Raw genomic sequence first — 27,658 nt, forward strand, 5'->3', positions numbered from 1 at the left:
ATACATTGACAAACCAATACTGACAACTTTTTATTTTGTGATGTCTTTCTTTAAATACTTAATAACCTATTACATAAATCACACAACATAATTAAATAAAGAGATGGGATAGTACAAATTTCAATATTACACTCACTAAGACTACAAATAAACTCTAAAAATGTACACAGTATAATTACAGTAATGATTTTATTTTATTTTATTTTACTAACTACTCCACACAGGCCAAATTAATATTAAAATCACATGTGTCTATTTTATATTATTGAAAATCAATTAATTAACTTCTTGTATTTTATTTTTTGATGCGTCTGAGGAAGATAGCCGAAAGTGTGCTTGTTAACTAGGGGCTGCTCATCAACTTATATTACAATCAAAATTTCCTCTAGGTTTGAACCTTCGTAAATATCTAAAACATTTATATTTTTACTCTTTGGCATTTCTGATAAAACATCAACTGTGAGGTATTCGTCCACTTTTTATTGTTCAATGGTTATTATTATTAATAATTAAATTTTTTATACTTATATAATGTTACGTTAAAAGAAGTTCGCTGGGACGTACGAAAATTTAAACCTATGGACACTATACAATACAGTATTTATATCACTATATTAAAAGCTTATGTGTGATATAATTAGTTGTCATATAATAGAGTTACGCCGTTATTGGATACAACTAAACTATATATAATTAAATAAAACTAAGTAACTAAAATTAAAATGTCAAATAGTGAAAAAGCTCATCCGGATGCAGTAAACCACATAAAAGGATACGGACATTTTCTACAAAGAAGTATATTCCGCTATCTATATGTAAATGGAAACACGGAGATTTGTTCACTGATCCGATGTCAGTAGTTTCTATTGCATTGTATATTGACATTGAGTTGGTGGGATTTTAGATTTATTTTATATTTATATAAACTGGAAAATACAGTTGCATTGCTGTAAATTATTTATAGTGTTACATATCAGTACATATTTTAATATTTTGAAAAAAAGGAAAGTCAAAACAATATATTACTATTTTTAAGTTATATTTATTAGTAGTTCTTACTCGTAATCTCAATAATTATATTTTTTTTAAATAGAGACGCAAATTATATAACTCTATCATATCACTATAACATTCTATAAGTATATTATTACTACTAGCGACCCGCCCGCTACTTCGTTAGCGTCTTTTATGATTTCTTACGATTTATTTTTTTACAACTTCTTATATCAGAAAGATAGATGCATGTCACCGCTGACTTCATTGTACACGCAGCGTGCCGCGCCTCCGGCCAGCCGGTACCGCCGCAACCGCGATGTCCCTACATTTTAACTTAGAACATTATTTTGATCTATCTCGTAGAGTTTAGTTAGCGTTTGCAATATAAGCGCAAACAAATGTGTTTATTTACGACTTGAAATTATCAGTGGTTCTCTAATGTATGAAGCATGGTATTATACATAGTGGACCCGGCAAACGTTGTTTGCCACATAAATTCTTTTTAAAAATAATTTCAGTAAAATAAAATGAATACATTATTATACAATATTATTAAGTATGTGAGGATGTAGTGTATGAGTAATAGAAGCATGGAGCTCTGTAAACGATGACGGAAGATAAACATAACAAAACACGAAAAATGTATGTTTTTTTCATTTATCAAAACTTATTCTGTATAGTTACTGATATCGCTAAAAGTATACGATGATATTATTATACGTAAATAGCGGTCGCCCGCAGCTCCGCCCGCTTTGATGTCGGTTACAGCGACATTAAGCCTACCCAGGAAAGGCACGGTCAGCAAAATCATTCCCAGGTCAATTCACAGACACCGACACTAACATCGACGACGCAGTCATTATCCGCAGCCTGCACAGATTGTTTTTCTGTGGATGTTAAAGTTGTTAACGATGAAAATATTTAAATGGAAATCATACTAAGTTTTCACTTCTGCCGGCAGTCCCGGAGTGTAACCTGTTGTTTTAGGATATATAACTAAAGCGATTATTGTAGAGCTTCTCTATAAACAACATTTGACGTTAAATTATTTTCAGGTAACAAAATATACTGATGGTCGGGAGCCTCGGCCCGTGATAGGGCAACGTAAAGTTGCCCATGCGTAAAACATTCATTTCGTAAATCAATTCCAACTTATTTGAATGTTATGCCCTGGGATTTGTTTATCGTTAGTGCGAAAGAAATGTTTACTGGAAATTGGAGCCTTTTGAAGGGTATAGGCTAATGAGTAGGGATCATGGGTGTTCTTGGTATATGAGCTAATTCACCAGCTGCAGGGCCGGTGGTAATCTTCGCTACTATTAAATTATCTTTTAGCTCCTTTGTAAGAAGTCTCGTGCCATTACACATGTTGGGGGGGGGGGGGGTTATATTTCTGAGAAGCATTATCGGCGTGCCAACTATTAACGACAGTTCATCACGTGGTAGCCCAGCGGGGTTCATAGAATTTAAAAATTCCTGGGAGTAGTGCACTGCGTCCTCGATGTTAGTGACGGTGTCTATAGATTTATAGCACTTAACTTCACCCGGTACATTCTGCATAATTAAATTGTTTATTTCGTTGACTGATTCATTCTTGGGAGAAACTAATGCTCTAAAACACAGCCAAAAAAATCATTTTAATGTATGTTTTCGATGTCAGGATATATAGCATCTATCAGACTATCTAAATTATGGACTATTTGGCCTAGAGACTCATCCAAAGTAACCGCTTAATCGGTACCCAAATTTAAAGATGGACAAATTCCTTCTCCAAGTTTCAGCAGCTGTTGTGGAAAATTGCTATACGTATTTCCATGTAGATGAGCTCTCATATTGGTGGGCAAATTCAAATGTTGAACCGATGTCCATAGGTGAGACAATTTTAAACATGCCTTCATAATATCTGCTCGCGTACCTCTGTTGACGACTGGAAGCGTTTGACGGAAATATCCAGTAAATACAAAAGTTATACTACCCATGACATTAGCAGAGCTTCGGAGGTCTTTTAAAGTACGGTCCACTGCCTCCACATGAGCTCTATGACTCATGGTGCATTCATCCCATATTACCAACGATGCGTCTTGCAGCAACTTCCCAAGAGGCCCATTTTTCCGAATATAGCACGTAGACCGATGATCTAAAGATACGGATAGCGGGAGTTTAAACGTAGAGTGAGCAGTTTTTCCTTCGGTAAAGAGAAGTTTGGTAAAGCAATAATACCTGACGAAGCAACTGCAATCGCTATCTTCCCTGATTGCCGTATCTTAGCAAGTATCAAATTTGCGAGAAAAGTCTTTCCGGTGCCTCCTCGTATTTAAATTTACTGAAATTAAAAACTTAATGTTAGTCTTTCATTATTATTTGCAGCTTTATGAAACATAAAAAAACTAATTTCTACTTACATAAGAACGGATTTTGAGAAGAGACTGCTGGAGTTTATTGTGCCTACTCTTTACAATAACTTGCCCTACCACATTTACAATGAAAATAATTTTAAAAGATTTTAAAAATCTGGATATAATTGGTAGTTCACACATATTAATAGTAAAGCTAAACATTTCCTGATAATTTATGGACCTTGTTGTTGTTTTGTTTCACTATAATATTGTTTTATTTTATTATTGTATGAACTGTTAATTCCAAAGATGGATTCCTGTAGTTGTATTGATGTTTTTCTATGTTGATTACTTTAGATCATTGTTGTTATTTATTATTGTCATGTTTACTAACTATTAGTCATACATAATTTTACTCATTACAAATAATATTTACAAAAGACGAAACCTATCTACAAGAGATTGTTTATATATCTGTCAGAGAAATATTTCGCGTTCAGTTATTGTTACATGTACAGTTCACTAAGATATCGTTATTTATTTCCTAATTAAATCAAGTATACCTCTCTAGAATTCTGGTATCCTCAGATTATTATTCTGGTTTCTTTTCTGTTTAAAACTCCTTAAATAATATATATTTTCTTAGTTCCACACTTTAATGCATATATTAAGTAATTTACTAAGTTTAAGGTAATCTGAAGTTTACATAAAACTGATGATTGCAATTTTTTTTACCGTTGTTCCAATAATACTGATCAGTATGGCTCATTGATAATACATCTTGTACTTATGGAAATTGTTAACATTTTTATTGAGGAGAGAACAGATTAATGTGATAATACCTGATGACAAAGTTAAGAACTCCCTTGAACGCAAAATAAGAGAATCGATTAATATCCTTTTTGAAAGATTGTAATAAATTATAATTGAAATAAGATACTGAAATTATTTATTGTGATAAACAAGCAATATCTCTATAAACATAAGTTTTCCTATATGTAGTTATATATATTATATATATATATATATATATATATATATATACGACAGTATAAAATCAAATAATAATGTCTAATATGTATTATGTAAAAACTATTCATATAACCGGTACTCAACCGGTGCTTACCAATTTTATAAGGAATAGATATTTTACTGGTTCTAGAAGTAATCTTCATTTATGCTGTATGTGGTGTTTCTGGTACACTAAGTCTAATAAAGAAAATTACAATTACTCATTGTGTTCAATTATTTGAGCTTATATTAGAAATGAACTTATGTACTCGGCTACTATTTTTTGTTGTTATACACGACTGATATAGAAAGTTTGCAAAGAACTGCCAGATTAAGAGTTGCTTGTATTTTTATTTATTCTATGCACTGAATGTTAATATAACTAAGAGTGTAGCTTTAAAATATAACAACATAATTTATATGATATTTAGTATTAATTTATGTTATTAGGGGCATTACTATAGTTATCAAGATAATGTTATTTAACTGGTAAATTGAATATCCAAATTTCCACTTAAACATTTGAATAATTTTAATCACACTTTACACAACATTTTACAAAGATATAAACGAGACACAGTTCGCCAGCATATGATCAAATACGTGTATGCAAAGAAAAGTTACTAAGTAAGAATGACTAAATTTTATATACATAATTTCTAGAAAATAAATAAATTAGAATAGTTGTAACAAGTGTAATAATCACATTTATATCAATCAATTCACCTCGATCCGTCTGTATGTAAATGAAATGACTGTTAATTGTTTCCCAATGCACAGAAATTAATCATTTTTGAAAACATGTTTGAACGGTACGTAATGCTTGTCTACCTCTTCCGATTACCCAAAATCTTTAGTGATTATTATACAAATGGATAGGGATGGGTAATAACTGATAAGACTAATGAGTTACTTAGTTGACTGAGTCTTTCGACCATTCGCCACGGTCAATAACATTGACCTATTCACCCGATTTATTCACTTTTCTTCAACTTTTTATGTTATCTAAAAACTTAATCAACAGAATGTTCTAAATATTTAATAGTGATATGGAAATGATGTATTGTATAAACTTATAGTAATAATCAGACTATATATTTAAATCACTCCAAATTAATAATATCACTGTTTTATGTATATTATATAACAATGTTTGCCACAGTAAAATTAAAAATACTACATTAAGGACATGGAAGATAACTGAATGTAATTATGTATCTTAACTGTAGTAAAATATAGTTATATAGGTTCCCACTGACTAGTAATGTACTTAGCGGGGCCTCAGAAATGTATTATTTCTTGAATAAATGCAATTCAATTCAATATTTATTATGTATTGAATTGAATTGCATATTATATTATATTATATATATATATATATATATATATATATATATATATATATATATATACTTATCTAGGTTTTAAGTAATTTAAATTACCATTAATGTGCTACAAAAAATGAACTAACCGTTCTAACTGTTTCTTAACTCATCAATAATAATATAAATATCGAAAGAAATTAACGTAGGATGTAACGAAAGAGGAAGTGGTCATACTAGAATTTATTAATAGAAATCCCTCTCAAACTTTGTAAACAAAAATTGTTATCCTTATGAGGTACTCATTTCCCAGCCTTTCCAACAAGACGGTAGACAGACGGAAGGCCTCTGCGATCTTAGGATATTAAACTCAATGGAATGTTATTTTTAGATTGGTACAATATGAAGCTATGTACTAAGTTCAAGTCCCTGGGAGAATTTTTTATCAAAAGATATCGTATAGACATATGGTTAGATTGGTGGACATCGACACACACAATTTAAATAAGGGTGGTTTGTTAGTGATAAACTGAAACAGACAGTTGGAACCATAGTATTTGTATACGAAGATATTTATATTGTATAGTAAATTCCTATATCAAGTTTAATGTTAAGTAACTAACGCTTACGTTTTGTTTTGATGTATGTTGTTTCAAAAATTGATTGCTCTCTACAGAGCCCGAAATAATTTATATTGAGTAACCAACATTTCACCGGTGGGGGAGGGGTTGACCCTGAAAACTTAATTCTTGTTTACCATACTAGTTAGTTTTACCAAATAAAATTAATGCTGAGTGCTAATCATTTTTTGTTTATTCAAACTTAAAAATTCAAACAATCTTTAACAGGGGAGCTGAAAACTATGTATACTATTACATATAGAACTTGAAACTGAAGTCTACCTTAACGGTAAGATTTATAAACTATCCAGTGCTATTTATAACATAACATAAATGCTATGTATACTATTGCATATAGAACTTGAAACTGAAGTCTACCTTAACGGTAAGATTTATAAACTATCCAGTGCTATTTATAACATAACATAAATGCTATGTATACTATTGCATATAGAACTTGAAACTGAAGTCTACCTTAACGGTAAGATTTATAAACTATCCAGTGCTATTTATAACATAACATAAATGCTATGGTATACTATTGCATATAGAACTTGAAACTGAATCTACCTTAACGGTAAGATTTATATAAACTATCCAGTGTATTTATAACATAAACATAAATGCTATGTATACTATTGCATATAGAACTTGAAACTGAAGTCTACCTTAAAGTAAGATTTATAAACTATCTAGTGCTATAAACATAACATAAATGCTATGTATACTATTGCATATAGAACTTGAAACTGAAGTCTACCTTAACGGTAAGATTTATAAACTATCCAGTGCTATTTATAACATAACATAAATGCTATGGAGAAATAAAAATAAACCAATCAAGGTTTGTATTCAGGTGAAACATGTTGAAAAATTCAAACAATCTTTAACAGGGGAGCTGAAAACTATGTATACTATTGCATATAGAACTTGAAACTGAAGTCTACCTTAACGGTAAGATTTATAAACTATCCAGTGCTATTTATAACATAACATAAATGCTATGGAGAAATAAAAATAAACCAATCAAGGTTTGTATTCAGGCTGAACATGTTAAAAATTCAAAACAATCTTTAACAGGGGAGCTGAAAACTATGTATACTATTGCATATAGAACTTGAAACTGAAGTCTACCTTAACGGTAAGATTTATAAACTATCCAGTGCTATTTATAACATAACATAAATGCTATGGAGAATTCAAACTCTTTAACAGAACTTGGAAGTCTACCTTAACGGTAAGCTGAAAACTATTGTATATACCTTAACGGTGCAGTGCTATTTTACATAAATGCTAGTATACTATTGCATATAGAACTTGAAACTGAAGTCTACCTTAACGGTAAGATTTATAAAACTACTAGTGCCATTTATAACATAACATAAACGTATACTATTGCATATAGAACTTGAAACTGAAGTCTACCTTAACGGTAAGATTTATAAACTATCCAGTGCTATTTATAACATAACATAAATGCTATGGAGAAATAAAAATAAACCAATCAAGGTTTGTATTCAGGCTGAACATGTTAAAAATGACAAACAGTTTTTGAAACAAAGTGGGTTATTAGATATTTAAGGAAACAAAATTACATGCCAACCATTTTGAAAATATTAAAACTGTTTTGAAAATATTTACTTCTGGCATTATGCCTTTTAACATAGACTCGTTTACCAAGTTTTGTAAAAACTGCAAATATAACGGCAAAGATAAAACTGATTTAATAAAGAATTGTGTATAGCTGCTAAACAAAATGGATATTTGAAATAATTATTCATTAGTTTTAGCCTAGAATTACACATAGAATCTGAAAATGCACAGCTATCTCTACATTTTGTTACACCCAGTATATTACTTATGACTAAGAAACGTAATAGTATGGCACAACATACAAAGATGTAAAAAATTTTGAAAATTAAAATAATATTTAGTTGTCACAAGAGTAGTGCCCTTTTTACCGCGTTTTTAGTTATTGAGAGCCTTTTAATATATTCTGTAAAGAAAGAATTTCTTATAATTTTCTGGTTTTTCTTTACTAGTAACACATGCATTCAATATACAAAACTTACTACAACATACATAGAATGGGACTATCTGAAGTGAAAGTGACTGAACAAGGCTATTGTCAACGCTAACAAGTTCACAAGTTGACAAAGTACAAAAGGTCCCTTTTAGTTAGTAGTTGAAAGTTACTTAGTCAACAAAGTTTAATCTTTCCTGGTAGCCTACCTTTAGTGTCAAACGTTACTATTCCTATAAACGTAGGACCGCATATTATAATGAAGAGAGAAAGGCATTTCTTTTATGACAGGCCATTATATGTATATAGGACGGCGATTTTAAAGTTTTTGGCTATTAAAAGACAAATTTATAAATGGTCACCATAAATAAAAGTTTGTAAAAGCTTGCCATTAAATATCACTCTTTCCTAAATATTTTAGCTCAGAATCATTTAATATTTATTACAAACTTATTTATTACAGAAAATTTAGTACTTTTGTAGGTAAACGTTTTTTTTCTCCTAATGTAAATCAAATACATTAGTGTCATATAATATATAAGGCAGATAGTCCTATTTACTTCAACATACTTTCAAAATAAAAATTATAATATATGCAACATAAAACTAATGAGACTTTATTAAAAAATTTTAATTAAAATTTTAGGAGTAGATAAAAAACGCATTATGATATCCAATATGCATTGGCAAATATTGTAGTGTAGGTGTTACGGACAAGTACAAATTTATAACTATAACAATAACAACGATAACTTTAGATTTAAGGCTATTTTTATTTTCACATAAAAGTAACGTTAATTTACTTATGTGTACTTCACAAAAAAGACTTTCATATTTTAATTTTAAAATTTAAAATATGTTAATTTATTGAGATTATAAAAGTAATTAGTCAATATTGTGTTGTGTTTTCGAATTTACTTTCTTTGCTTTTAAGTAACTTACCTGGAGCTTATCTGACTCATCACGTATATTGAAAATTTTTTCCTTTTAATGGAAAAGACATTTGTTCTACTTCCAAACTTTTTAAATTTGCTCCTTGTTACAAGTATAGTGAAATATATTTCATGGCACTTTGGTAATATCATATTCATATCGAGAAAGTCTTTTGGTATACACTATCAATCTGATACGATACTATAGAAAGACAAAGTTTTCATTTAAAAATGTTTGGTTTCATTATTGTGCTATTATATAATGAAAAATAGTCTACTGACTTTTCGTAAACCGTTCCTGTAGAAGACTAGCAGAACACTGAGCTATTATAATGTAGATTTTTGTTACAATAATCAAGTGTGACATTATGTAGCTTCATCTGATATCGTTACAATAAAATTAGCTATTCTTAAACTTGCACATAAGATAAATATCGAATTTTATCTGTAAGCATTGGTATGTATTTTCATCTTGAAACACCTTTTTAAAGCATATTATGAAGATGAAATCTTTCGATAATATCTTATAAAGTAAATAACCAATTTAATAGTGAAATAGTGTTAAATACTTGTACAAATAAAGTTTATTGATGATAAATTAATATTTAATGGATATAATATAGATTTTTTTCATTGAACTCTCTTTAGCATGTATAGTATTTAAACATATTATTGAAGTTCAAATAAAAATGAATTGCTTGTGAAAATTTATTATTGTCGATGAATGTTTGAAAAGGACACAGGATTTTTAGGATTTACTATTGTTATATTTACACACAAGGAAATCTACACACCATTCTCTCGCTTTCCCATTTTGGTAAAGCACGATTTGTACATTCATTTGGATTTCAACCTCCTGGCCCTCTTTTACTCTCAGTTATATGCATGAATTTTTGACGTAAAGCTTCTTCTGCTGTGACGTACAAACTTGGAGATTTCATCTTTCATATATTTATTTGTAGTTGAGTAATCATATTGTTTTTAGAAAAATGAAGAAGATTTAGATTGAAATCACGGGCTGTTAAAATTAAGCACTGTAGTTTGCAATGTAAATTCCGGTTTTCCATCAAAAATATCAAGAGAAATCATTTAATACAAACTATAATTAATAACAACTCTCATAATGCTTGATTATTCCAAATAGTTACTATTAACAATTAAGTTCGTATTTGTTATAACCATATAAATAATGGTAATAACTTTTCAAACCTACCGATAATTTTAGATCTCTCTAAACTTAAATTAATACATTCTTTAAAATGTGTGGTAGTTGAAAGGTATATGTATATGCCGCCAGTTTTATTAATTGTTTAATTAAAAGTTGTGGTTTCAAAAAGACCACCAAATGTGACAATTAAAGAACAGAAAAAATACGAAATAGGGGCTAGGGAAAAAGTCTAAAATGTATCAACATTGCTGGTCTAAAAATCATCAAATGAAATAGGATGAAACCAACATAATACACCGCGAGGAGAATTATTATTAACAAAAACTTATTGATGGGTCATACATAAAATTAGCACAGCAACCGCTAAGACAAATATTGGTTGAGGTTAGACCACGTTGGGTACCAATATTATAAAAAGAACTAACAAGGAATCCAAAATTATTAAAAAAACATAAACCAAAAAAATCCATACACATATCATGACAATAAGGTGTAAGACCAAAACATAGGGACGGAAGCAGCTTGCCTTTACCTCTTCCTCCTCCTAACCATTGCCTTCTTGACCCATTGTTTGACACGAGACGGTGCCAAAGAAAGAGCCGTAATTTATTTTCATGTTATTATCCTACTTTTATCCGCGTCGGAGTGATGTTTAATTGTGTTCCTCACACTAGTGACTTTGCTCGGTACTTCTCGACAATGACAAAACCTGAACTAGACTCCAAGTAGCTTTTTGATACTTTTCAACCTTTTTCTTCCATTTATTTTCTTTTTTCCGTTCTCTTTTTTTATATGTAATAATAACTCTCCCACCTGTCGAAGAGTATAGATTCCAATCTTCGAAACGTTGTGTAATACCTTTGTATCCTGTGGCAAGTTTACGAAATCCTGTTATCCTGTTGGGCTTGTAAATAATATTTATTCAATAAAAAATCATTATTGAATGATTGACAAGGTACTGTATACAACCCTGTAACACACATTGCAGAAGATCTATATTTAATTAGATGTTTCCCGCTGCTTCGCATGCTTTCCGTGGTTTGCCTGCATATGAAAACTTAAGGTTGAGGTGAATTATATTTCCAATACCGATTTAGAGTTTTCCTTGTTGCCACGATCAAGAAATTATGTCAATAGTTTATGTTTATAGCCATATTAAAAGTACGTTTATTTTATTTTAAAGAGGTCTAACAGTCAAGCTTTATCTTCAACCAGAAATTAACTTTAAAAGACAAATATACATCACAACTTAGCGCCTTCAAATATCGTTTCGCTATGTAATATACGTAACTGTCTCGGAATTGGTGTTTATAAAGTGCAGGCAATTTCAAATCTTTTATCTTTTTCAGCACCTTCGTGGCGTGTTAAAAAAAAAAAAAAAAACACACGTACATTCACATTTTCATAATGAACAGTCAAATAGTTTACGATTCTATAAAGAACATGCAAACATTAATTTATATATATATATATATATATATATATATATATATATATATATATTGATAGATATATAGATATCCTATGTTATTAATATATGAATACAGTATTAAGTTTTAAGTTTCATATAAGATGCTATACCCAAGAAATCGTTGTTTGGTTATAAAGTAAATATTTATTTAAAAATTTATGAGCACAAGAAAAACATCACAAAAATACTAATATACCACAGTGAATGAATGTTCACGACCGGCCTGGAATATTTATATCTTTGGATGGACTCGTGACGACGTACACGAGACGTTTTATCGATGTTGTCGTCCCTGAACTCTTGATGTGTATTGTCCTAAACATCAATGTACTGCACTTCTACTACAATAGCCGTTCTATAGCCCGGTCGTCCAACCCCTCTTAGGATGAAAGAAATATATCCCCAACTCTTCCTTTTAAAAAGATGGAATCGATTTGAAAGCAGTTGTGTGTACTACGTACAACAGATTGGTATAGTATCAAACAATAGGCAGCTTACTTCAAGGAAGTTGATATATTTTGTTTAAACTTATATATATATATATATATATATATATAAATATATATATATATATATATATATATATATATATATATATATATATATTATAAATTTATTGTTAGGGAATTAACACGTACATTATATTTCAAAAACCGTTTTGTGTTACAGCATTTCAGAACAGTTTTTGTTTTTGTCTAGCTTAATAAATAACAAGAGTTGTTAATGCAAGTAATTGGTCCTACAAGACGAATGCTGTGACTGTTAATTGAAACGATTATATGGATAGTTTATACACAATCAATATTTGATATTACTTTATTTTTTACTGTTTTATATATATATATATATATATATATATATATATATATATATATATATATATATATATATGCAGATAAAAAAACAAAAAGAAAATAATACAATAAATGCATTTCTATTGAGACCTTTAATGTGTGATAAATCATCGAATGAGACGAGTGAAAAATGATTCCAATACGTTACAATTTCATTCTATAAGAAATTTTAGGAAATTTTCGGATAAGTAAAGCTTCAATCCTAAGCGAATTGTAATACATATTTTCACAACTATTAGTAACATGGTTAATTTTAATTCGTCTCTATTATGGAACTTTTCCTACATTTTCGAAAGAAGAGCATCAACAAGTCTATAGTAAACTATAAAGAATGAGATTAGCCTTAAAAGAAAAAAAAATTACTAATTAACCAGATCACAAATATCGAATGTTTGGTTTGAGAAGAACATATTCTATACTGTCATATTTAGATTAATAAAGATATCTACATTTATTTGCACTTTTGCAGGTGTTATTAAATCTAATACATGATTTCAAAATGATTTGAAAAAAGAACTTGTGGCGATGAATTTGCCATAAACTAAACTAAAAAAGGGACATAATATGTTGTACGTAAAAAACCAAACAACACCTAACTCGTACACAATATATTAAATTTTTGTCTAATAAAAGTTATGCTCTGTTTTTTTACCTTCCTCTTACTTATATAGAATACGTTAAATGTAAGAAACTCGCTTCCTTCAACTTACTTAGAGATCGTGTCTAAAACATCATAGTGCACACAGTTGTGCTACTTATGAGACAATGAGAACAACTTTTCCGATAGATACAGTATTAGGTATACTACACTATATTTCTTCAACTGGCAGACAGACAGCCATTAAATGGCTTTTGCTGTAATAGGTTTACGCTGTGTAACGATTAAAAAGAAAAAAAGTATTTCACTATACATAATGAACAATATGTTATGAATGAATAATTTATGTTTAAATTTCGAAATTTAAATATAATAGTCATTAGGTCGTACAAAGAAACCTCATTCTACTTATTAGAACTGGAAAACACTTAAAACTCCTCCAAGTTAAGAGTGGAAGTAATTAATGTTACTTTTGTGTTAATTGGTCTAAAGGTAGTGATTAAGTGATTGCAGTGAGTGATGAGTGCAATAAATATAAAAATATAACCTAATAATTACTCACGAATAGGAACTGCGTGGACCACTACCCCTTTTGTTTACTAATGCTTTGGAAAATGTAACCTAGTTGAAATACACGAATACCTCAAAGAACTGTCTTGTATTATGTATGATTAATTTTAAAATTACTGAAAAATAATGTAAGGCTTTTTCAAGAGCATTAATCAATTCCTATCTCTAATTGAGATATCCACCACAATAACAATTGTACAGATTCTAAGCAGTTTTATATGCTATGGGTGGTGCTGTAAGAGCTGTTATATCTTTCTCTTTCCTGCCTGGTGTCTTAGTTTGTCTATGGTTGTGAGTCCCTTTTATTGGACAGTTCTTAAAGTCACTAGATAGTCATTTAAACAACACGCCATTTCCATTTTTATTATATTTTCTTAGTTCCAAAATGGTTAATAATGAATATAATTTATCGGGTAGAAAATATATTTCCAGAAATGTAAGCCAATTTATAAAACGGATGTTTTATTCTAAGATGATTTTGTTAGTTAGGAGTTTCTTCAATTTCTTTTTTTTTCTCTGATGGGTTTGTATTCTTATGACGGTGATTATCATAGGTTAAAGCCCAGATCTTTGAAAAAAATGTTAGTGAGGTGGACCGTTTTTTTAAATAACGGGTTAGTCTGTTTGCTTCGTTTTTAACGTATAAAAATTGCATGCCTTGTAAACGTAACAATATTTACCAGAAAGAACCAATTAAATTTGGTAAAACATATTATTTAATCAATGACGTCTATAAACATTCTCATCTACGCTTTAGTGACACTTTCTAAGGATTAAAATCATATTAGTGTTACATATTTTGTATTCTATCTTTTGTAACGTTCACCTGTAACGCAGTATCATAGTCACTAAAATTCCAACTTTCACATGCGTTTTCATGAAATTATTGATATCACTTTTATATCATATTTTTATTTTAGTTACGCATCATAACTTATTTTCTAATAATACTATAACTATGAGCTCTAACTTGAAAGCCACTTTTGGACCATTACCACCTTGAATCTCAAAAACTGAAAGTGACGTTTGGAAGACAGCAACTCTCAGTCTTGAACTACATTTGTATTTGAGTGTATTGACAAAGCCAGATGAACGTTTCAACACAATAAACAATAGTCAGAGCTACCGGATAATACATTTGGCCTGTCAAGCTTTGATCACACTCCTTGTTAACTGAAGTCGTTATTGTCCGTGGAACAGAGGCCTGATTGAATCTGTTCCGAGTAAATACTCTGCTCTTGACATGATCACGGCGAACAGATAAGGGTATTTTATATTAACAAGTTCTTATTAATTTACACTATTCATTATTTTTAATACATTATTGTAGTTGTAAGATAATATTATTTACTATAAACACATTATTATCACACATATAAAGTAATAATCAACGTTAATTAATATGTATAGTTAATTTTATTGTTATATTTTAACTCACTGCAAAATAACTGTAATTTAGTCGCAATATCGGTTTTTAGTTTAAAAACTAATATGTAAATTTTAGATATTAGTAGTAATTTTCTATTGCCATTGTCCAGCTAGTACAATTAATCTTATTTCAAAAGCTTTTGGTTACCCCATAGTTCTTCCTTGAGAAAATATAGTCCGTCTTTGAACTATGGCTTGTTAAGGAGGAAATACATTGACATGCCAAAATTTCATGTTAACGGTTTAATTCGATCTCGAAATATAGCAGGCCAGTAATAAACCACTAAAAGCCATTTGCTGTGTAATAATGGTATTTAATAATTGAAACAATTCTTTTAAAACTTTTAAAGTATTCAAACGTGAATAGATAGATATGTTGCCTGTAAATAATTTTTAGTCTTCTTCAACTGTAGTTGTAGTACGAACAAATATTCCAGAGCATATACAAGATTTATTTGTTGAGTTTTAATTCAAGTAGCTGGATTGTTAAATTAATTTTCTCTATAAATCCATGTCAAACTGATAAATCTCTAGAAATAAACACAATTTATAGTAATCAAAAGGATTAAAAACCCCTTTTAGACCGGATGAAAAGAAGTAAAGTAGCTCCTCTATTAGACACTGCTAATGTCAATGAGCTTACATTAACGGCTGGTATTAGCTTGTATGTTAGTGATAATCGAGGTGCGGTGAAGATTATGATGGAAATAACAGACCCCGTTAAGGTTGTAAATATTAAGAAATTAATGACATCTTTAAAATCACCGGAAAAATTATAACCCTGAAGAAGCTGTTGCGTTATATGCCGATTTGCTAGGAATTTTTATACTATAATATAGGTAGGAGCTGAAATTCTTAATGCAAATATTTACCCAACCTGCAAATCCACAATGAATTCCAAAACACATATCCTGATGAAATGTCCATAAACAATACAGACACTTCTGCTACTGTAACTGTGCAAGGCCTGTTAACCACACAATAAAAAGATTGATGGCTGATTTTGGGGATGTAAAACTAAAGAGACAAGCTTGAAACTGATTTTTCAATGGGAATGCAATGGCAGATCAGACTATTCGATGTATTTACTACGAAAGAGGCCGCTGGATCCTCCATAGTGTTAGAAAATCCTGTACAACTGAAAAACAAGTTAATGCCATCGCCATTATCTCGTTGAAATAAAAATTAATTTAGATTTTAAGCTACGTAAGATAATCAATCTTCTGATTCAATGATCTGTGCGTAAAGTAACATCATTTACTACACTAACATTTTTATTTAAAACACTTTCGTAATGGGATGTTTTCTAAATGGTATAATAATAATCTTTGGTACATAAAAATCATAGTTCTTATACTTTTTATAATTAACTCTTACAATTGGTATTCATAACGTTAAGATGTAATTTTGGGGTTAAAGAGGAAAGATGTTTCTATCAAGTTATAGCCTATAACTGACTTTATAAAAAATTTTCAAACTGTCGTCCACCAGCTCGTATTCAGCCGTAATATCTTTTTAAAAAGGATCATTTGACTCTTTGCGTGCTTCCGGAATTATTGCATTCTTGAGCAAAGTTGTGAATACTTTGCCGCTTTCGTCAATACTACGTACGGGTTCATCGAGCTCTTTCTCTTTTAGACAATCCCAGTAGTAAAAATGCAGTGGATTAAAGTCAGGGGACCTGGTAGGCCACAGAATGGGAACTTGTCGGCCAATTCACCTACTAGGTTACGTCACATTCGAGAAGTCACTCACTGACCTTTTGTAATGAGATGGACATACATCGTTCTTAAACCAAATCTGTTGCTGTGTTGGCAAAAACATATCGTTCAAAAGATTAAGAAACTCATTTTTAAGTTAAATCTTGTCAATCGTATTGCCCGATGTTTTGGCCAACTAAAATTCCTGTCCATAAATTTAATTTTAAACTGGTGCTGAGCCCCATCTTCCCTCATCAAGTGAGGACTTACAGTTGACTAGTAGTGTAGATTCTGCATGTTTCTAAAAGCATCTCTTTTAAATGTACTTTCATCTGCCCATAAGATTTTATATAGAAACTCTTGGATCTTCTATACGTTTTTCTAACATTCTTCGAGAGAAATATTCCCTATTCTATACCCGCGGCATAATCAAAAGGTACTAAAAGTCTGCACAAGTTGGTCATGATATAGATGTTGGCGTTCCAATATCCTATGGGCTGTTGATCATGATACCCCGTCCTGTCAGCGATGGTCCTTAAGAGGACATTCGGATTATCCTCGACTTATACTACAAAATGTTTATCGAATTTTATACGATGTAATCATTTTCCATGTCGATCACAAAGTATTCTGGCTTCCAAGAAGGCCTAATCAAAATGTATGAAAACGCGATAATAAGGGAATCGCACTGGATTTGGATACCTTTCTCGATACATGACAGGAGAAATAACATTCGCATTAAATAAAATGCATGTTTACCGTGTAGATTACCGACTAGTCATACTTAATAACTTTAATTAATAAAATTTGTTAATTTAGTGATAATAAAAAAACATTCTTATTTCTAAAGTTGCAAATAGTATTATTATACTATTTAGAAATCCTCTCATCATGAAAATGTTTTTAAATAAACTTGTTAGTGTTATACTGGATTTATCCGTATACAATAATTGAAGCAGGAGATTGAATATCTTAAATACCTTAAACTCAGAATTATTTTTAGTTTAATGAGGTAACGATGATGGCATTCAACTGTTTTTGAGTTGAATCGGATTTCCTGATATTATGGTTTTAATTTAAAGATAAAATAATAACAACATTCAAAGTTTATTAGCATGAAATATACATTAGCCCACTATAAAATGTAGTCACTTCTGTCGGTCAGTCACGCGATTGATTTAATTTTGTTTAAATCTTTTTTGGTATGAACATAGTATTCAAAAGACCCATTTTGTTGATAGAGTTTTACACATAAGATACATATGATTTATTTTACAAAATAATCTTTTATTAGGGATTGATTTATCTTTATACTTTAAAATATTATTTCTTATATAACTATTGAATTAGTTGCTAAAATAAAAATAATATGAAAAAGTAATTTTTTATATTTTTTTTAATTACTGAAAATAGGTTTAAATATAAAAAACTCCCAGTTCTTGTAAATATTAGTAAGGTTAAAATTATACACATCGTGTTATAATTTATATATATATATATATATATATATATATATATATATATATATATATATATTATTTTTTATTAAGACTGAGGCAGAGACATGAAATACCAAAGATACGATGTTATGGTTAAGGTAAAAAAAATATTTACAAGGCACTTACTCAAACAGAGCTACTTAATAACTGTTTGCATGGCCAAACATAAAACCCTAATGAAATTTGTTAATAATATTGTACGGACTAAAGTTCTAAAGAGGGTATTTGTAATACAATGAAGCTGGGCAGTATTATTATGATGCAGTATTATTTTCATATAAAGGCCACAACAGCAAAATGGAAGTATGAAAAAGCCTCGGACTGATTTGGTGCATAAAATCCTTATAAACCTTGCGGGAAATTAATAATTTATCGGACAAGATAAAAAATGGAAAAATACAACTTATATTGACAATTGAATAACGTCATATGTTCTAAGAAGAGTGTGTTCTAGAAATATTGAAAGAAACCATAAAAGCGATTTTTTCTGATAAATCTGCGGGAGATCATTTTGCAGTCGACAACGGCTCGGTCTGTGGCAGTCATTTGGTTTAAATCTTCGGTCTGTTTACCGACAACTGTCAGTTGCACTCACATTATACGTCAGAATTCATTTGTTTAGTATAATAATTTGAAATTCCAGTTGTTCATGAGTTTTCTGAATATACTAGAAATGTGTTAATGAAATTCTAAAGAATTAATATCGTTTAATAGCTGAATTCTCTTTAAGATCCATATACAATTTTAAATAAAATAAACAATAATAATCATTTTTATAACTGTTTTAACACATTTTCATGATTGAAAATGCCACGTTCACACAGATTTGTATAAATAAGGTTTCCGTACGTCACATCTTTGCGTGACACGTTTCGCCGACATCTAATCCAAAATGTTTTCAGTTGAATTGGTTCTTAAATATCCTGCGGAAGTCCGAATGACGAAATATACAAGAAGTCGCAGAACCGTGAGTGGGAGTAAAATATGATAAATCTATCATCACTACCATTGTGGAAAAATCAATAATATAACCCTCATGTTACCTGTGTAGAAGTAGTTTTTAATGCAAATTGTAAATTACGGAGCTGAAATCGAGATATCCTGCATTTCAATTGAGGGACATGCACTATCATCAATCTTGTACTATCTATTTTTCTGTAACCTTTAATACAAACAATTTAAAGTTTATATCTCACTTCCCAGTCAAGATATTGTGCTGACGGATTAAGATACAAGGACAGAAGAGAAATTTCGTTGCTATCTGAGGAATCTTTGTACGCTAATTCAAAAAGTGTGTTTAGTATTTAGCAGAAGCTTTATATTTAATAATGAATTTTCAACAAATAACTGACTAGGTATGGTCAGGTAACCAGTAATACATTTAATAAATATTAAAATTTTCAGTTTGACAAGTTTATTTATTTGAGTATTCAAATTTAACACTTTTACAAGAGTATCGAAACCAGTTGTAAGATTGATATTAGACTTACAAACTTTCAGTATTAGTCTGCTGCTAAATAAAAATATGCTTAGCCTGATAATGTATATTCTAAATTTATTATCTTAGACTTAAACTTTTGTAAACACTATCAATAAGTTAAAGAAGAAAAAAAATAAATTAACACGAATTCTATTTGGTTTGTTACACGCTAACCGCCATATTGCTGATAAAGTTGCATTAGTATTTTCAGTTTCAATAACAATTTCTGTTAATTAATATATTACACATGTTTTATTTGTATGAAAAATTATTGGCAGAAAATTTTATTTTTTACTCATGGAAATTGATTTGCTTCCATAATTACAAGTAAATTACTCTTCAGAAAAAAATATCACTTTAATTTACTATTTTTCATAAGAATTAGCTACATTATTTTTAATCCCTTTAAATACTGCTGTATTACAATTTTAAAGTGTTTTTAATTGTATTAAATGCATTTTCTCTTATATTGAAAAATTGTTACATTTATAGATTAAATTACATTTTTATAAACACCAGTAGCTTTTCCCCCCTAAAGTAAAAGACATTTTTTATATTTATGTTTTGCTTTTACAAGGTATTATTTTGAGAAGTGCCAAGCATACCTGCACTTACCGGTTCTAAAATAGCATCTTACTCATCCTTGCATTGGTCAAAATTATTGTTTACTTTTTTGCAGTATTTTATTCTGTTACAAAGAAAATTTTAATTTTATAATTTATATACATATGATTCAGCTCATTTAAAATGTAATGGGGAATTTTTCTTATTTTTCACTTTGCTCTTATAAATTAAAGTATACTATAGTACTGTGAACGTTATTGTTAATCATATAAAAATATTTTTCTGTTCATACCCTATTCTATACTGTGGAATAAAGAAATTATACTTCTTAATTTTTCATTATTACTTTAATGAGGTAAACAGTTTTTAATAATTAATTATAAGACTTAACAAAATGTATATGCAATAAACAGTATTTCTTTCAAGCACTAAACTTTATCCTAAATAAATTATCCTTCAAGCTTTTCTTTAAAAAATTCGCCAGTTTTGCATCTGCTATCGTAATAAATATTAATTAGCCACTTAGTCGGTAACGCAGCTTCTCTTGCCAACAGGAAGCCGACTCTTCCTATAGAAAATATTGAAAAACTGCATATCCAGTCTCTTAAGCATCTTTAATTATATCTGAAAGTGAGTCATGGAATTCAAAAACTTCGAATACTAGCAAAATGTTTAAGATTAGAAGGAAAACATTGTATATAGGCTTTCCTGTTTGGCATACACCAGTTTAGATTACCCTACACAATGTGTTACTTAACAGGATTAGTTATGGTCTATGTAATGTTTTAAATATACCGTGTGTTCCAAATTATATGCCTACTGAAGGGATCTTTGAAACAGTAAGAGATAATGCAAATATTAAAGGAAAAAATTGTATGTAATATACTAATCCAAAAAATGAATGTACTGAAGTTGCATATTGTAACATTATTTGATTGAAAAAATAGTGATGTTACATACACTTACATGTTACATATACTTAAAATAATGAAAATAATCTATTTAAATTTGAATACAAGTTACTCAAAATAAATAAGTCCACTATCCAAAAGTGCACTGGCACGCATGTTCACAAAAATTGGCAAGATTGGATACTTTTTATTTGGTAATAAATCAGCTATGATTATGCGGTATAATAATTTTACGTTGATATTGTTTCGTATAGAATTATAATATATGATACAATTGGAAACTTTCATGATACTTTATTAATAAAAAATTATAAAAATGTCAGTAACAGTCATATTTAAAGTGACCTTGTCTGATAATTTCTAAGTTTTAGTAAACTGCTGATTGCACCACGTGTGCAGTTCAATATCAGTAAGGTTTAACAACTTCCCCAATAGTAGAATACAAATTCTCTTCACACAACCAAACAAAACGAGTTTTATGAGTACCATGACGAAAAAGCAAGGAAGACACAACACATATTGTATTTTTGATATCAGTAAAAATCCACTTTATTTTTACTGGGTAAAAATTAAACCGGTGAGTTAAAAAATATTTACTCAAACTGCACAGCTGCTGATCTTTTTTCTAGAAAAAGTATTATTTCATGCTGATTTTATGTGAAAAAGTTTCAATATAGCTACTAATAAAAGAGCTGTTACAATTTCGACTACAGTTTTTGAGCGCAGCAAGTGAACGACGCAACCAATATTCAACTGGGCTACATTAATTTGTTGTACATCTCATTTCATTCTTTATATGTCCTGCTGACAGATGTATATTATATTTATTTTATTATTATATAATAGTAGGCTATAATATAATTAAGATTGTCACTTTTAAAATTTCATATAATGTTTAGTTATAATGTATAGTTTTTTACAAGGGTATTTATTCAGCTATTTACTTTTTCCTACGTAGTTACCTATAAGACCAGTGTAAAAATATTCCAACAATCAGCCAACAGATATACACAGATACAAAAATTAAATTTTTCAGGTCTCTCGAGTAAGGCTTCTAAAACGCACAGCCATATACTTTTGACAGTATCAAAATATTGACAAGATTCAATTACGACTTTTTTCTTACGAATTCCAAGGTATCTTATGTACAGTACGGAAATACTCCAACATTTATTAAGAGCACTATAATATGTAATTCTTATAGGCTGAATGTAATCAGAGCCTATTTTAGACATCCCCAGGAGTAAATAGTTATGAATTAGATAAGCTTATTAAGCAACACATATAATGGAGTGCTCCTACTTTGTATGAACGTTAATTTTAATTTATGTGATTTGATTAAAAGAGTAATATATATATATATACATTGTACTATATTTTTATATATATATATATATATATATATATATACATTTTACTTTTTTTATTTGATAGGAAAAGTAATTCAGAAGATAACACATATGCTTTATGGTTATCGTTAATATTCTTATATCTGTGATTGGATTGCTTATATATTACGCATTCACAATTATTTGCGATTATGTCACAATCCAATAAGGAATGAAACTGATTTATAAGAAACTCACCTAAAATACACGATGCAGAATTTAGAAAAGTTTTTACCTAATAATAAGGAAAATTTTAACTTATTAGGATGATTCAACCAATATTTATAGATTACCGAGTATTAAGGGATGTATGGATTAGTTGGGGATTAAGTAATGTAAATTAAAAATTATAAACACGGCCAGTTTCGACTATTGAATAACTTAATGTGGTTTCTAAATAACAAGCTAATAATTGATAATTCAAACATTGTATCTGATCCTACATCGTATCACAAATAATTATTTCTAATCTTATTATAATGCAGTTTTAATTCTAAATAAAAAAATAATAGTAATATTTAAGATACATTATTATATTTCATTATTATATAATAACAATTAATATTTATCTTTAATGTTGATGAGCCAGATAAGGCCCAATTAAATATTTCCAGGTAAGAGTTTATGTAATTACTGAGAAATTGAATATCCAACAGAAGAATCAAAACAGATAATATCAGAAAATGTTTCTATGAAATTATAATAATTTAATTTGGAAACTTAAATAAAGAAATAGTAAATGTATCATTCTAAACCTCCTAAATGGTGGTTTTTAATACATGTGGCATAAAGTGATGTTGCATATACAAACAGATTTACTCTAATGGTTGTAGGAGCTATAACCACGTATGCATATCAATAATTAAATATATTACAAAGGTTAGTAATAACATTCTTTCTTAATGTCTTTTGTGATTTCTTGTAAAAATAAAGTATTCTAAAAGTTACAAGGAATATTTAATACCGTTTACGTAAGTATACACATCTTATAACTTCCTGGTTAAAAGTTGTGTGTCGCAATATTCAACATGTAATTTTAGTATTTTGCTCGAAGTTTTAATGATCATTCGATTAATACCACCCTATAATGTGAACACATTAGTCAATCTAAATGATTATTCTATAAGTTCACTGTTTGAACTCTTTGAAAGCGTCATACTTCATTGTTAACACCAATATTGATAGAATCTGTTTTACGTTATTTTTTATTTCAAAGCCACTTTTAGGTCGACAAAAAACTATCATTTTAACTAATATTGAATATATTAGTCTCTCAATAAATGTATATCTATAAAAGGTTTAAGTTATAATATTATCTAGACTCCATTTTTGGTAGCATTGTGTACATCGGCATTGCGTTTGGCAACTATCTTGCTCCCACACGTATTGCATAAACTTTAATATTATAGCATAATGTAATAATTATTTATACTCAACAAAGATATAGGATTAGTCAGTCAGCTAGCTATATTTATCTAAAAATAGTCTTTGATGAAATCTGTATGCAACGGTAGAAGAACTCTTGTTTTGTATTTATTAACATAAGAGACAGTTCTATTAGATTTACTAACATACTTGGAGCGGAGAAGGAAAGTCTGTAGCGGCCTGTCAGACGGAACGGCAAGCGGGACTACTGCGCATCTGCAAGGCACAGCTGGCGCTACCAACATCGCCGCACTAGTTGTCCCACTACTAACCTTCGTCACGCCCGAGCCTGCTGTACTACACTCTGCTGCTACGGTGGATTTTATCTTGCGCCTTCAATAAATTGACGCAACCTACCAACATCTGAGCTCTACTTAAATCGCCGCTTAACTTGAAGGCATCTGTATAGACTATATATTTTATGCCTTACATTTTTCAGTATTGAAGCCTTGTTATTTGTAGTTGTTCGTTGTTGTTGTTAGGTTTTAAGTATTGTTTTGTTTTATATGTTTATAACTATATTATTGTTGCTATTTTATATTACATTTTAAATTAATTTATTTTATTTATTGACTATTTTAATATTTTATTAAAATATATTTATTATTAGATTAGGTTAGATATTTTATTGTTTTGACAAAAAATGCCTCCCATCACCAGATCAAGCGAAATGTTAAATGTTATTGATGGCCTGTTTTTCATTGATCAAGAGGTCATAGATATTGCATCCCGGTTCTACAATGAACTTAAATCTTGTTCTGCCACATTCGGTGAGGACACAACATCTAAACTTATTCCTCACATAACTTTGGTTTTAACTAAGTTGAATGAACTTTCCAAATCCAACAATGAACTTAGTGAGGAACTTGAAACTCTGAGGGAAAATCTCTCTTCAGCTGAGCAAAGGTGTTCAAACCTGGACAAAAGTTACAGGAACATGTCGGTGGAGTGTTGTGAGCTGGAAGCTCAATATGAAGCCGACATAGCTAGGCTCAGCACACAATTGGCTAGGTGTAGGGAGGAGAGTGAACGTGAGACTGTCTCTGCTAACCAGTGCAGGCCCGAGGACAGTGCTAGGCTGATCGCTGAGTGCAGAGAGAAGATTGATGTGTTGACTGTAGAGCGCCAGCAGTTGTTAACAAGTGTCGAGGTACTGGAGGCTGATGTGAGATGTCTGCGTGCGGAGCTGAGGCGGGCTGAGACCCAGGCGAGAAGGCGGCGTGTCTCGGTTGATGACAGCCTGTTGGAGGAGTTGGCCCTGTTGGAGAGCACCCCAGCACCAGAGCGGCGGACTCCAGACCTTCCAAACTACCAGCAAGGAGGTTCTGCTTGCCACCCCTGTGCCTGCTGTCAGTCCTCCAGTGCCTCAATCTCGCACTCCCTCCCCTACCCCCCAGGGCAGGAGTAAAAATAAAGGCTTCAGCAATGTTCTTCTAATAGGTGACTCGCACATGAGATATTCTAGCAGGGAATGTGTTCTTCGGGGAGCTTATCTTGAGTGCTGCCCTGGAGGGAAAATTTTAGATATTAAGGACCGATTGTTGAACTATTTAGGTGTAGATTTAAGTGTAATTTATATTCATGTAGGGTGTAATAATCTTCGACGAGGCTATCGGGGGGGTTCGGGGTACAATGGTGGGCATGGGAAGCGTGAGGCACTTCATGCTATGGCGGATCTGCTTTACACTGTCAGGACTAGATTCCAAAATTCAAAAGTTTTCCTAGACAGTGTTTTAATTCGAAAAGATATTGGCTACAGGGCCCTGTACGACTTCAACACCCAGTTGGAGCTCATGTGTAACAACTTTGGTGTTGGATTCGTGGAGGCCAATACTTGTGTGGGTAAGCGGGATCTCACCCGGGATGGCGTACACTTCAATAGAAGAGGTGTCGCCCGCTTAGGCTCACTGTTTGTGGAGGCTATCTCCGCAGCTTTGCAACTTCCCGATACACAAAACACCTGTCCCCCGTGTTTTCAGGATGAAGTTGTCTCAAATCTCGGCCTGAGTCCCGAACCCGTGCAGGACATTGTTGACAACCACGATGCCTGTGGAAGTCTGGACACCTCGCGGGTGTCGGGAAACTAGCCGAGAGGGGGGGTGAAAGACGTCTCAAGGTCGCGCATCTAAACATGAGGTCTCTTAATACAGGCTTTGATGAGATGAGTTCTTTCGTGCGTGATTTGATTTTGATGCGTTTGGGGTTTCTGAGACCTGGCTTCGTCCTGAAACCTCATCAGTTGGTTTCAATATACCGGGGTACACGCTGCTTCGTTGTGATCGCCAAGGTACCCTAAACGACTCCTCTATTGATACGACAGGTGGAGGTGTGGCCCTGTGCGTGAGAGAGAGAGTATTCCTTTCGAGCGATACACTCTAGCGGATGTGGGCCCTGGAGTTGAAACTCTTTGCATTATTGCCAAAGTGGAAGGGGTGAGGTTTGGTCTGTGTGTGGTTTACAGGCCGCCACACGTGAGGTACACTTCGATGTCAGCTCTTCTACACTCTCTCTTTGTTTGCCTGGCTATGGAAGTAAACACAGTAATGTGTTTCGGGGATTTTAACATTAATTTATTATCAAAGACATGCATGCCATGAAGCTAAATGTTTACGCCGACTCTTGAAAGAATCAAACGCATTACAACTTATAAATGAACCAACAAGAGTTACTGCAACTTCAGCCACCTTGTTAGACCACATAATCGTAGACAGGTCGGCTGAAATCGAGAGGACCGGCGTCATAGACGCACCTAGTATTATAGATCAAAGAGCAATAAAAATAACGGATCACAGGCTTATTTATTGCACGGTTAAAGTTCCTAAATATAAGAAAAAAGCGCCTAAAATGATTATCTACAGAGATTTTAAACGTTTCAATGAAAAAAGGGCTGTAGCTGCAATCGCAAATGTTAACTGGAATAGTGCAACGCAATTAGATGGAATAGATGATATTGAACAATTTATTTCAAGGAATATTAAAAAGGTATTTGATGAACACGCCCCTCTTGTTTGTAAAAGATTCACAAAAGAGAAGGCTCCTTGGAGAAATGATGAAATAATTAAGAATACAAAAATTAAAAATAAACTGCATAGAAAATATTGGAAGTCCAGAACTAATGGAGACTGGGAACTGTACAAAGAGGCACGAAATAAATTGAACCTGATGATATGTAAAGCAAAAAGGCATATTTCACTGAAAAATTATCATCTTCAAGTAACCCAAAAGATTTCTGGACGTCCCTCAAGAAATTTAATGTAGTTGGAAATTCTACCAATAACTGTTTGCCTCATAATTTGAATATAAATGATATTAACAGATACTTTGTTGAGACGGGCAGTGCAAATGAGGTTATCGAAGAAAAA

At 30.9% G+C, this 27,658-nt stretch overlaps 1 protein-coding gene across 1 annotated transcript in view; it reads right to left on the bottom strand.

Annotated features, from left to right (window-relative positions):
* LOC124360245 overlaps window positions 1-24,586 on the bottom strand; it is a 202,835-nt gene extending 178,249 nt beyond the window's left edge. Inside the window, exon 1 of the mRNA XM_046813686.1 lies at window positions 24,447-24,586. The gene's annotated coding sequence lies outside the window, so the exon portion shown is untranslated. The remainder of the gene's footprint in view (window positions 1-24,446) is intronic.
* Between the last annotated feature and the right edge of the window lie 3,072 nt (window positions 24,587-27,658).

The sequence above is a fragment of the Homalodisca vitripennis genome, chromosome 4 (assembly GCF_021130785.1).
Source record: "Homalodisca vitripennis isolate AUS2020 chromosome 4, UT_GWSS_2.1, whole genome shotgun sequence".
Lineage (NCBI taxonomy): Eukaryota > Metazoa > Arthropoda > Insecta > Hemiptera > Cicadellidae > Homalodisca > Homalodisca vitripennis.